Source organism: Watersipora subatra, chromosome 11 (assembly GCF_963576615.1).
Source record: "Watersipora subatra chromosome 11, tzWatSuba1.1, whole genome shotgun sequence".
Lineage (NCBI taxonomy): Eukaryota > Metazoa > Bryozoa > Gymnolaemata > Cheilostomatida > Watersiporidae > Watersipora > Watersipora subatra.
The window spans coordinates 15,818,233-15,835,446 of record NC_088718.1 but is presented as its reverse complement, the minus strand read 5'-3'; the positions used below and the strand labels follow the sequence as shown (position 1 = coordinate 15,835,446).

General features: G+C 35.8%; 1 protein-coding gene across 2 annotated transcripts in view; it reads right to left on the bottom strand.

Annotated features, from left to right (window-relative positions):
- The window catches only part of LOC137408500 (uncharacterized), a 43,736-nt gene extending 31,723 nt beyond the window's left edge, over nucleotides 1-12,013 (bottom strand). Inside the window, exon 1 of one of the 2 annotated variants that reach the window (XM_068095043.1) lies at nucleotides 11,604-12,013. The gene's annotated coding sequence lies outside the window, so the exon portion shown is untranslated. Of the gene's footprint in view, nucleotides 1-330; nucleotides 416-11,603 lie in introns of those variants that run through there. The other variant, XM_068095044.1, reaches the window with a different exon arrangement.
- Between the last annotated feature and the right edge of the window lie 5,201 nt (nucleotides 12,014-17,214).

Genomic DNA, 17,214 nt, shown 5'->3' with positions numbered 1-17,214 from the left:
GTCTACAAATATATGTCTAGTGTTGGTCTACCAAAAGTCGAAGGCTGAAATTCCGTACAATGAAAACTTTTTCTCCAATCTCTGACATGATTTCGAACAGGCAGACGAAATGACGACCGACACGGCTCTTATTATAGTAATTATTTACATTCGCCTTGTTAACATAATTAAACTTGAATAAGTTTGCTGTTCTCTGTCGGTTCTACCCAAATATCCAAGTGTGGCAAAGTATACACGAATGTATGCAAAACTGCACAGCAAAGCTGTACAGTTTTTAACTGTTAAATATACATTTCTATAAAACCAATTCCACAGTTGTAAATACTTTACCATACAGGTTCCTGACAGAGATCCATTTTTTCTTCTGTCTGCTAACACGCCAAGTAAAACTTTATTTGCCGCTCTAGTATAAACGGTATAAACAGTCTATGTAGTTGCTTGCTTTCCATATCGTATTCATTATACAATCTAAATATAGCAGCAAAAGGTTTTTGTATGAAATTTTATATTTGAATTGAAAGCTTTGTTACTATTCAAATTAGAAACAATAGAGGTAACTCAGTGATTGACGTAGAACGGAGGTACCACACGATCCCTCGTCAACAAATCTGTGTTGATAGTTTAAGTAAAACGGGAGGTTTAGTGTATGAATGTAATGAATATCCGATTTCCCTTTAGTGTTAATGAAATGATCAGACAACCTGGCAAAGTTTAAAATCAGATGAGGTTTCGCAAATCGAATGATGAGTAACAATTACAGTAGTATGTCACGAGAGACGATCAATTACAGTAGTATGTCGTGAGAGACGATCAATTACAGTAGTATGTCGTGAGAGACGATCAATTACAGTAGTATGTCGTGAGAGACGATCAATTACAGCAGTATGTCATGAGAGACGATCAATTACAGTAGTATGTCGTGAGAGACGATCAATTACAATAGTATGTCGTGAGAGACGAACAATTACAGCAGTATGTCGTGAGAGACGATCAATTACAGTAGTATGTCGTGAGAGACGATCAATTACAGTAGTATGTCGTGAGAGACGATCAATTACAGATAATGGCGTATTTGCTATTGATGGTGAAAAGATTTTTCTTTTCAAAACTTCCATTTGTAAAGAGAGGTTGTGCAGACTATAATTAACTCTTGCACAAGTGTAGCGGCATTTATTTCAAATATATTTTGCACTCTCCTACCGGCAGAGCGGCATTAATATCGTGGACGTCAGAATTTTTAAAACGATTTTTCATGTACATTGAAGTATCAGACTATGTTAAGCAAAGAGCTACTTTAAGAATAATCTATTAGACTGAAATAATTACTGCTTATTTCAGTTGCGCTTCTCTTCAAAAATTTAAAGAAAAAAAATGAAAAGCTTGTAGTTATATAACAGGCTTTGATATGCTGTAACAATGGTAGCTCCTCTTGCCAGTGTGCTGGCTCCTGCTGCTTGGTGTTTGGTTTGATAAATTTTTAATTTATGTTCTGCAATGTCGTGTGAGTTTGAGTTTTATCATTTAACATTTTGGTTTTATCTATAACACTAGTTGCTAGTAATGAGCTTCTAGTCAGAACCCAAATATATGTGAACACATCCATCCAGATTTTGCTTAGATATTAAGTTAAGCTAGTCATAACCAATTCACTGCCATGCTGAAGGTCATGTATTGTTGTGTGTTGTATGTGTGCTGTATAAAAATTAATAATATGTTTTTAAATGTTTACATGTGTACAATGAAATGGGATTATAATTTGTTTTGGTTGTTTTTAGTCATGTGAGTTAAAATTGTGGGGGTAATCAAATTTATGAAAAGGCATCAGGAGGGGGACTGAATGAAAAAGGTTGAACCTCTGGTCTACAGGGTGTTTGATTATGGAAGAAAAATGGAGGCAACAGATATTCTCATGTTAATACATCACTGAACAATGTACAAGGTCTATAACAACTGGTTCCAGACGCTTGGTCCAATTCCAAAGTTCAATTCGTGTAAAATCAACTTGTCTAATGGTACGATTGATCTAACAATGGAAAAAAAATATTGAAGAGCAGATTGAATTCCTTATTAGAAAAGACCTAATGGTAAGCTAAAGAAAAAGAATGTCAGTGTAGGAGGTAGTGACATTAACTAACAGGTAAATGTAGGAAGTAGTGACATTAGTTAACAGGTAATGATGGATAGTAGGCTACGGCTATGCTGCAGGTAAGCACGTAATCTTGCAGGTAACAGTAAAACTAAAAACCAGTAAGTTTTCAAGGTTACATAGAGATGAATGGCTAGGAATCACATGAAGTGTAATTCAGAGAAATATGAGACAAGGTCTCACCCGCCCATAAATAGACAGTCTAAAGTTTTAAGAAAACAGGCTTTTGTAATGTTAGTTGCGTTCTATTATCCACAAACAGTGTATAGAGTCAAAAATTGAAGTTGGACTACAGGTAAGACCAGTTTACAGAAATGGAAGGAAGAGAGGATGGCTGTATAACAAAGGATGACTCTATAAGAGAGGATGGCTCTATAAGAGAGGATGACACTATAAGAGAGGATGACTCTATAGGAGAAGATGGCTCTATAAAAGAGGATGGCTTTATAAGAGAGGATGTCTTTGTAAGAGAAGATGGCTCTATAGGAGAGGATGGCTCTATGAGAAAGGATGCCTCTATGAGAGAGGATGGCTCTATGAGAAAGGATGCCTCTATGAGAGAGGATGGCTCTATGAGAAAGGATGACTCTATAAGAGAGGATGGCTCTATAGGAGAGGATGGCTCTATAGGAGAGGATGGCTCTATGAGAAAGGATGACTCTATAGGAGAGGATGGCTCTATGAGAAAGGATGCCTCTATGAGAGAGGATGGCTCTATGAGAAAGGATGGCTTTATAAGAGAGGATGTCTTTGTAAGAGAGGATGGCTCTATGAGAAAGGATGCCTCTATAAGAACTTTGAGTAAAACAAAGAGAGGATACAAATTATTTTAGGTGTACCTGCCAGATAAGAAAATCAATCAGGACAAAAATTCAATTTTGGAGTACAGCTCTCTTTGGTTAGCATTTTAGTAATACTGACTGTATGTTATAGTTATTTAAGTGATTTACTATAAACTATATGTATTTATAAATGTAAATATATAAATGAGTAATTTATATAAAACATGTCTTATATAAGTTTTATGTATTCTGTAATATGTTTTATATTACATGTTTTATGTTATTTGTTATTATCTTCATAGTTTCATGATACATGTTATAAAAGTTATTACCTGAAACCCAGTTATGATGATAATACAAAGAATAAATAAATAAAATAAATAATAATTGAACGGAATTCATAAAAACTCACGATAGTTGTAGCTGCCATTCTTTCCTCTTGAAAAACAAAAACCATTTTTACGGCTAGATCTAGCATCATCAAATATATAGAAATATTACATTCATTTGTTTGCCTATGATTTCTGAGATCTGATGAGGTATTTGCTCTCATGACAGATGCTACCCGTGGCTATAAGCAATTGAAAATGCGTAAACAGCTTGACACGGTGCTGGCTTATTAACGTGGGAAGACATGTTTGCAGTAGCGCTGACGAGTGAAAGTCGCATTGATTGTTGAAGGAAAGTGTAGGCTCGGCTGCCCCAGGCTGATGGATATGCACACACATCTGTTGATGAATAAAGGCTGATACTCAGAAAGACAATAGATAAAAACGGTAGCAGGGCGAGAGTGAATGATTTGCTCGCCATGTTGTCATTTCACTTCTAAATTATTGACTCCAGGTTATGGCAGCCGAACGAGCTGGCATTTGCCGCTTATATATTGAAGAATAAAAACTGTTTAGGCATATTTTATTATCTATGACAGGTTTTTCCAACTGTCGGTGAAATAATTTCATAATAAACGGCAGTGCTCATCGTGTGTTTTTGTCCATGGAAAGTCTTTTGATTCAAAAGTGAGATAATCACATTATAGGCAACAGCAAAAACTTTATGCATTTTGTTCCAAACTTTAGGCTTGGTGATACTTCTATGATATATATCTCCCCGTTTCACCATACCGAGAGCAGACAATTATATTCCTCTTACAAAAATTTATACTCAGATTTGCATACTCTCAAACACGTATTCCAGCTCACCACACATTCACCAATCATCCCACAAAATCTCTAAACATAATGCCTTATCCCACACTTGCTCATTTTTGGATTTGCATTGAAGGTTTCAAAATTCTGCATTAACAATGCTGAGAATATTTATACTTATCCTTTCACACATAATTATGACAAACAACGTTTTCTCTTCCGTGACTTCAGTTTATGAACTCTGTTACTACAACCTACAATTCACTATGATGACTCTTCCACAATACTATTAGGTTATCAACTTTAAAAATACTTCTGTTCAACTCACCTAATAATTCCTAATTTCTGTCTTCTAATTTTTATTTTGGCACATAACGAATATCATCCTTTTGTTAATGATTAACAATGCCACTAAGAAATATACATATTTCAAACTGTAGATTGGCTAAAAATGAAATTTCATTCTATCACTTTAAAATAAAAAATTAATATATTTTAATAAATTTTTATAAATATAATTTAAAATAAATATTGAGGTTGTCAACAGTTTCAAAAAATAATAAAATTTTATAAAAATAGCGTATTTCACGTAATATCTACCACTAATATCTACCACTAATATCTACCACTAATATCTACCACTAATAAATATGTGGGCTAATCGTGTTTGAACTTTTGATGGTTCTGAATTTCGACAAGGTATACACAGGACAAATTATCAAAAACTTGTCTATTGCTAAAGAGGTATGGGATAGAATTGGTAAACTTGGAGTTATCTCCTACATTCTACTTTCAACAATATGTGATCATCACAGTAACTAGTCCTAAAAAACAGCTTTAATATGCTGAATGTATTTAATATACATATTTTTTGTTAGGAGGCATGCGTCCTGTTACCATAGCGTAAAAACATCAAATTATGTATGAAGATTTTAGGCTGTCTTTTAATGACACATTAAAAACCATAGCCAGGTTGTTTAATGATACATTAAACAACCTGCGGCGTTTTCGTAATGGCTGTGATTAATTGTTGATTTTTGAGCTTTTAAGAGCTTGTAATCACATTTTCACACATTTTGCACCTACAACACAGCGGATTAAGACATGGTAAACTTTTTGATACCAAATAACTGTAATGTGAATTTTGTTGCAAGTCAATCTTTAAGCTAGACGATTTGAAAATCACCGTCATTTCAAAAGATATCGCCAATCGTATAAACAATATAATTGTGTAGGCTTAGCCTTTTAGTCTTATAATAAGCTCATTCTGTGGTTTTCTACAAACACGGTAATTTATAAAATAACTAGCTGTGCCACCCGGCGTTGCCCGTGTAATAGAAGAGTCTTTGGACAGAAAATTGATTTGTATTTAACATATAACAGCATTTGCCATTCTAACTTTCAAACTACATATCATGAGAGAAGTGTGTCCATGTAGTTGAACTAAATTAAGAGAGAAATAAAAACAACTGTAAAGGTTTTAAAACTTTGTCAAACAATTGTACCTTTCAAGCTAGTGGCCTGGCATATTGCCAATGGAAACTCCACTAAGCTAGTTAATAAGGTTAGGCTTCCAATGATACCGTACAGGATGAAAATATTCGTTGGTCATAAAAATTCGCGATTTCGCGAACAGACAACTCCGCGAATTATAAAATTCCGTGAATAATTAGTTCTATTTTTAATCACAAGGGAGAATAACTACTGCATCAAATTAAATTTAGCCGCTAGGTTGGTTTTTAATATAAATACTAAACGTAGTTGAGTTTCAAAACATTCTTAAAATCATTGCCTGGGCTTTGAGCTAACACCATTGCAAATGCATCACATTTCTTTACAAAATTATTCAAGGTTGTCACAAGATATGCAGAATGGCGTCATCGCAAAAATAGCCACTAGGCAGAAGTACTAAATGTAGCCGAGTTCCAAAACTTCTTTAAAATCATCGCTGGGCTTCGAGTTTTATTGCCATTGCATCAAACTTTACAAAATTATTCAAGGTTTTCACAAGTTATTCGGCATGGTTTCGTCATCGCAAAAAATCTCTCCCAGTCTTTTTACATTGAAATCAACTCCATCAATCTCTATTACCGAAGTTGAAGACGATTATGATCTGGACATTATGGTATGTATTTGTTTTGCAGTGCAGATACGTTTTTTCTATAATCAACTGCATTAGTTAATTCTTTTGTTTAAAAACCGATCGCTTTCATTAAATACTTCAGGTATTGTTTTTGTACTTTCTTAACACTTATTAATATTTTTTTTCTTTTTTGTGTTTGCTGCAGATTGAGAATGAAACAACCTACTCCGATTACGAAAACTAGAGACAAGTAGTGATATTCACCGTGGCAGAAATATTAGCAGAGAAGCAACCAGTCAACCTAGAAGCAAAGCAACCAGGCAGAAAAGCAACCAGTCAACCCCTTCATCGACAACAAGTCCTTGATATCGCTGCAGCAAACATGATTAAATTATATATTTTATTTCATGTATAGATATATTATAATTTATTACAAACTTGAGTGTACAAATACAATGTTTCAAAAACAAATACAATTTTACAAACGATGAATGGAGTAAATATAAACAGTTTAGTTTATATGGCGGTTGTCTAGAGCAATAAAATTAAACTGATGCTCTTGATAAGTGAATACTAGTGTGTAATAGTGCTCTCTGATTAGTTATTGTGGTAATAGCAGCTCTATATCGCTGTCACTGTCTTGAGTAGATGTTAAAGGCGATTCTCTCGCTACTACATAGCTGGTAAGGAAGTTATCATCAGAACTCTCCTCGTGGCTTACTATTGCAAAGTTCTGCCGGTTAGCCAAAGATTCGTGCTCGTAAAGGCGTTTTTGTTCCTTTTTTAAACAGATATATTCTCTTCGTAAGTAGCTGCAGTCACTTCTACCTCAATTTCCAGACCTCCCTGAATAATTGGTGATCTTTTAAGAATGACATACCCTAGGACACTTATGTATTCGCGGCATCTAACTTTCGCGTTTTCGCGGTGAAATCCTCTCGCGAAAATTTAATGAGCGAAACTAAACTATCATAACGAACGAGCGAAAACGCAAAGTTAAATAGCTTTGTTCATTGATGTCCACAATAAAATCGTCATATTAGAAATGCAGGCAACTTTCGTCTGTGGTTAGGATAAATGGGAAATTTCTGGTAAACTCATTATAGCTAATACACCAACTGAGCAGCATGGCAAAGCAATATCAGTTTAGTCACCGAATTTGTAACTGATGAGGATGAAAGTCTGGTAGGTGAAGTCGTAAAATTGAAGAATAATTATTGCAGTGATGAATTCTATTACCATCCAAAAACAATATCAACCCTCATCAGGTCCAACCACATTATCTCTTTCACTGCCAATCATGTACAAATTCGTTACCGGCCTAGTGCCAGCCATTTTACCGAAATTGCCGATATTGCTTCATGATATGTATACAGTACTTTTCAAGTTCTACTTTAATTATCTGTATAATCACGAAAATCTAAACTGGCTGTTATGTCATCAACAACTAATTACCTGTTTTATGACTCGCGCGGGGTAGTTAATGAACTCACAGAAAAATGTTCGTTTTTAGATTAGAAATTCTCAAACAAAAGTTTAAAATTGCTTCGTTGTTTTAGGCTGATTTTATAGAGAAATCTTCGGACAACACAGTCAATTTCATAAAACACTTAAAGACCGTGGGTTATGTGGTCAACAAATAATAAAATCAGGTTATCAGACAATTGCTGAGAAAGTCAGAAAATGCGTTTATGTCAGTGGCCCCTAGAAAACGCATAAATGCGTTTATGGCAGCGTAAGGGTTATAAAGTTTTGGTTGTGAAGTTGGTTGTTACCTATCTATTTTCCTCTTCTTGGGATTCGAGTGTGAAAGTCACGGCGGGAGGGACCTAGACGTCATTGATAGTCTAAGAAACAAATGGCAGCAAGTGATCAAATTGAATTGTCGATCTCACCCACACATTTCAACCTGTGGTTTACAAATACGAACTATTCCCAAATTGAATTTTTTTCTTATTAGTGAACTGGACCTGAGGAATGTAATGTTTTTTCCACTGCATTTATTTTCACACCACTATATTTTCGCACACATCAGAGCTGCGAAATTAAGTTGCAGCGAAATTTTACTCTGTGTGCTACTCACGAAACTAAATACTAGCGAAATATAAGTGTCCTAGGGTATACCACCCTTGCAGTCAATGTGCTCGCGTGTATGATGAAAAATATCTCTCTCACACTAAAACAAATAATGAAGCGGTAAGGATGGAAAAAATAGATATTGCGTTATACCGAAGAACCAAAGTAAAATTCAACTAATTAAGTAAATGGTTTTGAGAAAAAACTCATTACTTACCACAAATTGTTGGTTCATCAAAGGCCTCCAAATCTATGAATATTCGTGAAAACCTCTGAACGCAACAAAGAATTTATAGCTTAGCCTGATCCACCCGTAGTTGTAAGCTAAATAGAAAACAAAACGCGCAATGCGCGTAGCCGCGCATGCGTAAGGTTAACTCTATTGCTAGACGTAATAGAGTTAACTTTTCTTAGAGAGTGGCAGTTTTTAGCCGCGAATAAATTCATCCGCCAATATGCATTAAAAGACAATTTTCGCGAAATATAACTCCGCGAATAAATTCATCCTGTACGGTAGTAAGAATTCCATGAATTTCCATGAAATTCCATAAATTTGAGTCTTTATTGCTGTCAAGCTCAGCTGTTCTAATAATAGCTATAGCCGGATTTCCAACAGACAGACATACAGACATACGGACTTTGAGAAATATATATATAGATTGTTTCTAATTATCACAAACACAAAAGGGTTTCTTCTAAAGTTAAAATCTACAAAAAGCTATTAACAAAAATTTACAAGCTTCATTACATAATAATATTACGATATCTTGCAATGTACCGCGATATCTGGCGAATCGTATATATGCAATATCAAATTGACTTGTAATTTTTGGGAATCATAAAGCTCTAGCTCTAATCATGTATTCCCAAGTGCAGGAAATAGGAAAAACTTGAATGGAAGGTCATTCTTTTAGCAGCATTGCATCATTTGACGAACACTATTAGCTATCAAAAAACAGCAGCAATTCTCACAGTAACAATAGAAATAAAGTTAGCTGTAAAATGGAGAACATATTTAAGATCGTTAATCGTGTCACCGTGCGGTATAAATCAAATCTAAACAAAAAGATTAAGCCATTATTTTATAGATAGATGAACTTTGCAAGTATATGATAATTGCCACACAGTTGGCATATGACAACTGCCACACAGTTGATATAGGACAACTGCCACACAGTTGACATATGATTTGATATATGTCAACTGTGTGTCAGCTTCTAGCTGCTTGTGACCCAATCGTTTACCGATATCAAAATCAAAACAAACTACTTCTCAGCAGCGTACCACCACAATGGTGCTTTGATACCTTTTATACTCTACGCCAATCACAGCTTCCGGGTGAAGGGGTGGGTAATGGCAAAGCTTCTCTATACGACATCTTGCAAGTGCCTTTACACAAGAAGGATTTATCAATGTTGCTTCCACACCAACAAAGTCGGTTTGGTGTAAAAGGAAAAGCAGTTGTAACGAAGGCTTTGTCCCAGTCGCTGACCCAAGATCAGTGAAATGCAGCGACTACGTTCGTTCGTTTTGGATGGTCCTCATATATGGAGTACGACATGGAATGAACCAATTATATCTCGCAACGTTAATAATGCCAAAAATACACGTAAGTGAAATAAATATCGATGTTATATTTCATTGGCTAAAGAGTGACCCATTTTGTTTATTCGAAGTTTGAGTTAGTGTTTGAGTTGGGGTAAAGTTTTTGTAAAAACATATTTCAAATCATATACAGACTAGAAGTCATCCCAACTCTAATCCTTTTGTCGGGAACACGACTCCAACAAGTCATCCCGGTGTAACCGGACCTTTAGGCCCTACTAGTATCTGCACCTTACGCTGCTTTTCTAATAGCCATCAAAAATTATATAATTTAATGGTGGAATGTAAGGAATGTATCTGGGGTCAGCGGCACCAACTAGGCAGCAAAAACTACCCTTTTTCCTTGTAATGCTAATGGCAGCGTTTAACTCAGCTAGCTGCTCGTAAAACTACATCTCGACAAAGTCGCTGGAGCGATAGGCTTTTGTGTTTTTGCTTACCTTATTGATTCATAGCAAACTTTTCAATAAAGCAGAGACTACATGAAAAGAATAGTTTTAAAGCTTTCTTTAAGTTGTGTAAACTTAAACGTGTGAATGAAGCCATTTGAGAAAGTTACATAAATTTGTGCTAATGGGTCAAACTCTTCAGAACATAAAACGCTAAAAAATGATCACTAACAAGTCACTGATTACGATAAAAGGGGTTGACTCAATGTTTATAGATCTTGTCAGACAGCAAGAGTAGGCAATATCCAGGTGCTTTTCAACTAGCCTCATAAATACACAACCCTCTTCAGCTAAATAGAGCCGCATTATTAATTATTGCATCATACTAATACTTGGCAGGCTGAGAGGTGCTTGAACACTTACTAGGTCTATAGTTTGATTAGGGGGATTGTTCAAATAAGAGTTTATTAACAAAGAAGTTGCGTTTGGAGATGAGGTGTTGCTTTTGCTGTAATTCTGATAGCACGACACACAAACCTTCAGCACCTCCATTTCTGATGGCACAACACACAAACCTTCAGCACCTCCATTTTCAGTGACTTGTTAATGACAGCTACTTGCTTACGATAGTCGACTTGCTAATGATAGTCGACTTGTTAATGATAGTCGACTTGCTAATGATAGTCGACTTGCTAATGATAGTCAACAAAGTGCAGTGACTCCTAATGCTTTCCTTTGTGTCCTTTAGTAAGAATTCACGCTATATTCCCGGCATCGTCATATTTGCTTCTGCTTTGACTATATTAATTAGTCTATTGTTGTATTTTCAGTCGTCAGTGCTAGGCCTCCAATAGTGATAAACACTGACTGAAATCGTACTTGCTGCTAAATTAATAAGATTTATTGAGGATAATAAAATCATATTTCAAATGGTTTGGCATGGGTGATCGTAGTGAATTTCATCCTTGCTCTTTCGACCTTTTACGACCTTAATGACCTTATGACCTCACTTTTGCTCACTTCAGGATAGAATAGATAAAGAAGTCAGAACCAGATTTAATAGTTCTTGGTAGGATTATTATGACCCTTTGACCAGAGCTAGTCAACACAGTTGTATGTAGCGGCTATTGAAAATAGTTAAAACTCTTTCAAAATGTGATTCATAGAAACATCAACACAATAAAAACCTTTCGAAACAAAAATGTTCTGGCAAGAAACCACCATATACAGCGATATTTGTCTTCAACTTGTACATGTTTGTCTTTCAAGTAAGCTCAGCATTCAATACTCATTCTATCGCTGCTTGACAGCATAATTCCACCCCTTGTACTAAAATACTCAAACTGGAATAAGAAAAGATGGCAGAGCATGACTCACCTTATGGAACGCTGTAGTTGTAGTGGGTTTGTACAAAAGTTAGCCAACGCTGTCTGCATGCACCAGGTGAGCTTTCTTTCTCATTTACTGTACCAAATTATTGAATTGAATAAAATCCTTCTAAATTAATACTCAGGTTGTGTTGTTTAGCCAATATTGATCGTCTATCGCCGGCGATAGAGAGAGAACGTTATCATGATATCCTGCCAACTCTCAAGGTATTGTTCATTGAGCGTCGATAGTAGTGAGTATGAAAGCCTCGTTATAATCCTAGAGTCGCTATTCAACTAGACGTAATCCTTAAAGAGAAAATAACACTATCGCAGCCACCCACTGCCCACTGTTGCTTTCCACTACAGGAATCACCTGTCACAGTTTGTCACCTGCCAGTGATGTATTGACACTCAGTGTTCTCTCAGTTCTACATGCAATACCACTCTGCGCCTTCTCACCAATAAGCACTAACGCTATCACTTGCAACTGTGCTAAGTATGATCTCGACCAGCGTAAAACGACTTAGCTAATGCGCGATTTAGAAACATTGTAATGCAATGAATTAATAACCATATTGGTAGATTAACCCACACAATACCTTAATTCACTCGGACTGCGATATCAAGTGATTTAGCTCTTTTGTTTTTTATTGTTCTTGATAAATTGACGCATTCACCGCTTATACGCTCAGCGATGCATGCACTGTTTCGTGCTGAGATCACAATAACTCCTCAACCGCATGCATAACTGATATTACTAAGGACAAAGCAACCGCTGCCAGCCAGCAGCAAAGCTTTGTCATGAAAGTTCGCTTAGTTTGAAAATGACGTCAAATGGAAACAAAACCTCCCGGTGGAATTGTCGAAAAACTGCTGCAAGGCATGCTTGAAGTAACCTTACCAATTTCTGTTCATGGATGACTTGTTTGTTGCGGTCTATGCTTAAAAGATCGTTCTTTTGCAACATCCTTTGATGTATAAAAATGCGTCAAATCATAAAAAATTGACCTTTTAATGGAAAAGTTTTCGATGGAATTAATTCTCTGCAGAACAGATTGAAATGATAACTTTGAAAAGCTCGACTACTTGGCTGATGTTCAACTTGCATTCAAGATGACATGCTATAATTTCATATCAGTTGGCTATAATTTCATATCAGTTGGCTATAATTTCATATCAGTTGGCTATAATTTCATATCAGTTGGCTATTATATTATATTATATTTTATATTAAAATTTAATTTAACACAGTTTAAAGTCAAAAATTTAAACAAATGATCATTAGTAAGTTGAATTGTTTGAGAATTGAAGAAGTTGTAAAGCTATATCCATTAACAAGCAGAATAAGTCAGCAAAGCCAGCGAGACAGCCAGAGACAGCGCATTACAGCCAGAGACAGCGCATTACGCGGGTCATGAATCCACCTCGGTTTCAATTTGACAATCAACTATAGAAGTGATCCTTTACCTTATTAATGGCACTGAATCACGCCAGTGTCATCGATGCCTTCATAGTTCAGAAATATGAGCATTCCGACTAATTGCAAATTTGTATCATATTCCAGCATATCTTATTCCAACAAACGATTTTTTCAAATCTTAGCACCTTCTTACTTTACTTATAATAAATATATATTTTATATCGATTAAAGGTTTTTAGACCTTTCATGGTTTGTGTCTTCATCTTTTACATGACATTTACAGGTTCTCAACTCATTTCAACTCAACATACAACATCTAACGAATATTTTGAAAATATCATTGCCAGTTGCTTTAACAATTTAAAATTTACCTAATATCCTAATAATTTACCTAATTTATTTACCTAATATCCGTTCTCTTAGCAGAAAAAGATATTTTATACACTAGTTGGCAAACTATTTATTCGATTTTAATGGCTAACTGTTACCCTTTTTGTTTCACTATTGTTGTAGTTGGAAAAACATTTCTACTTGAAATGAAATTATTGCCAATGAAGTTATGTGTATAATATGTCCATGTATATAAATATACACCATACAATATAGGCTTGTGGAATAAAATAATACCTTACCTTTGCTGAACATCAACAACTGACTACCTAAATCTCTCAAGTTAAATAACATGCAAGTAGAAACTACTACAGTTGGTTACAGGCAATCTTCTCTGACTATTAAAACTTACCTACGAGCGCATCCTCAAAGGAATAACGACTCCTAAGAAAGGTATCTCCAAAGCATGCAAACGCAGTGATAAGATTATATTAACGGATAATATGTATTTGTAAGTTAGATAATTACCATATCACTAATAGTTTGCCATGGTAAGCCTTTTAATACATACACATTGATGCCAGTTAAGATAAGAGTGTACTGATGCGGGCGGAATTGATACAAGAATGCTCAACAAAGAATCTCTTGTGTGTTTGGCTACTTAGAATGATAAAATCATCATGGAATATAGACCACACACAAGGACAAATCAATTTATGTAAAGCTAGAGAGAAGACTGCAGAATTTGAAAAAGGTTAGCAAACTGAAAATTTTGAAACCTAACTAAACTTGGGAATAGACTGAAACAATATGCTGCATAATGTTTTCCAAAATTTCTTGTATATGTTATATCTTAAGTAACATATTGTATCATCAACATTAAACATTGAAATAGACACTCTGTAATTTGTTCTTAAGTATATAACTGGGCACAAAGCTACACTTTTCCATAAAATTGCTTGACTGATAGTTCAGAGAGTTTAGCCAATCAAAAACTAGCCTATGAATTGATGAAATTAACTAACAATATGCAAAGTATTAGTCTATAATATGTTACCAATAAAGGTATTCAATTTACAAAAAAAATCACTAATATGCTATGATATAATCACCCGCTAATATGCTATGGTACAACCACCCACTGATATGCTACGGTACAACCACCCACTAATATGCTAGGGTACAACCACCCACTGATATGCTACGGAACAACCACCCACTGATATGCTATGGTATAACCACCCACTGATATGCTACGGTACAACCACCCACTGATATGCTACAGTACAACCACCCACTGATATGCTATGGTACAACCACCCACTGATATGCTATGGTACAACCACCCACTGATATGCTACGAAACAACCACCCACTGATATGCTATGTTACAACCACCTACTGATATGCTACGGTACAACCACCAACTGATATGCTATGGTACAACCACCCACTGATATGCTATGGTACAACCACCAAAATTCTTACTAAGTTTATCCCATGCAGTAAGTGTTAACAAGATGTAGTCTAAACCCATTTAAAAAAACTATTCAGTGACTCTAGTACCTTTTGGATAGAGCAGAGAACTAGAGGTTTTTCCTAACAAACAACTTCGCATCTACAAATATCATTTGAAAAACATTATGTATGGCAGAGTATAGTGTCTCTAGTTGCGAAGAGACCAATCGTAATTTGTCATCACTATGAAATATATGAAATACTAGATTTGCAGTAGCAAAAATGAAAATCTTCTTCTTTTGGTTTTCCGATTTAAGGGTCAGTGGGGCCACTGCCACCACTGGTACATCCTAGTGCGGAGTGTATTATGATCATATTCTCATGAAGTTCCAGCACAGGAGCGATTGTGGTTGGATGCTCCTCCTAACACCACCAATGGTCCTTCTGTTATTCGAACCACTAACCTGCTGATTATACACCAGCGCACTACCCACTGACCCGAAGCTGCGTCCTTAAAAGATGAACAATAAGAAATAAGGAAGCTAAATAAATAGAAATAGTAGTTCTATAGGCTACTAGTTGTACTAACCCGCAATGCATAACCTTTATGGAAAGAATCTCTGTCATAATCACAACTTGCTTAAATTTAATAGTGGCCCTCATCAGGTGAGGTTTTTTCTAATTAGCAGCACTTCCAGGTAACTGCTAGTTGATTCTGTGTAGTCTTGATGACATCAATGGCGAAAAACAGATAACTCCAGGGCAGCGAAAACCACTCAGCTGATATAGCCAGGCAGTAGTGTTTGCTTTTGAGGCGTATAGCAACAGAGGAACAGAGAAACTCCACACATAGCAAACAGAACAAAGAAAGGGAGCTATACTGGCATGCCTCAAACATATCACCTTCGATGTTGACACGAGTGTTGCTCTGGTTTAGAAGTCAGATGATTGTCCAACTATTGACTATATTCGCTTCATCCGAGCTCAGTTTTGGATTTGCTAAATCAAAGTCTTTTGTCTCGTTCAAGTGTTGTTACATTTGGACAGAGACATGTAGACCCGAAGTGCAATCGTTTCTGTTTGTACAATTCACTGTATAATCAGCCTTTCTATATATAAAGCTACAGTGTTCAACGATTTGCTAATAAACTCCCATATCGAATGGATCCATAGACATATAATTATTGTTAAACATGCTACATCAGAGGCACCGCTCAGCTGCACCTCATATAGCCCAAACCAATCCAACGGAATTAATTAGAAAACAATAGTCTGAGTCTCTGCGTTATTGTCCGTGTTCAGATATGGCGATGAGCAATCACCTCCGTTCAATATTATGACATGAATAGGAGGAATATCAATCAAATACAGCCAAACATCTACTTATCATTGCTGTGATACGTAGATCGTCAGCGAATATTTACCTCTAAGCCTTAAAGTTTCCAACATAGACCATTTAAGATTTCTCAAGACTCGGGAGTTTCGTAACTGACAGTGAGCAGAGCGGAAAATATTAAAAAGTAAATGTATAACATTTATAATAATCAAAGATATTTTAGCGAAGCTACTTTAACACTTTATATACGCTATACATAAAAGCAGGACCCCCCCCAAAGGTTTCCATTAAGGAACAGTGCAGTTCCTTTTTAAACTGAATAGCGTGTTGAAGCTCCCAGCTTGAGAAACTCAATGAAAAATCAAATCCATTACGTAAAGTTTAGAGATCCCTGGAGACACATCACAGTCTGATAGAGTGTTTATCTGTTATGAATAGACAAATCACAGATGCAGTACACCGATTTACAGAGCAGTACACCGAGTCTCATAGAGCGTTTATCTGTTATGAATAGACACATCACAGATGCAGTACGCCGAGTTACACAGCAATACACCGAGTCTGATGGAGTGTTTATCTGTTATGAATAGACACACCTAATGATTACAGTACACCGAGTCTGATAGAGTGTCTATCTGTTATGAATAGAAACACCTGATGGTTACAGTACACCGAGTCTGATAGAGTGTCTATCTGCTATGAATAGAAACACCTAATGGTTACAGTACACTGAGTCTGATAGAGTGTCTATCTGTTATGAATAGACACACTTAATGGTTACAGTACACCGAGTCTGATGAGTGTCTATATGTTATGAATAGAAACACCTAATGATTACAGTACACCGAGTCTGATAGAGTGTTTATCTGTTATGAATAGAAACACCTAATGGTTACAGTACACCGAGTCTGATAGAGTGTCTATCTGTTATGAATAGAAACACCTAATGATTACAGTACACTGAGTCTGATAGAGTGTCTACCTGTTATGATTAGAAACACCTAATGGTTACAGTACACTGAGTCTGATAGAGTGTTTATCTGTTATGAATAGACACACCTAATGATTGCAGTA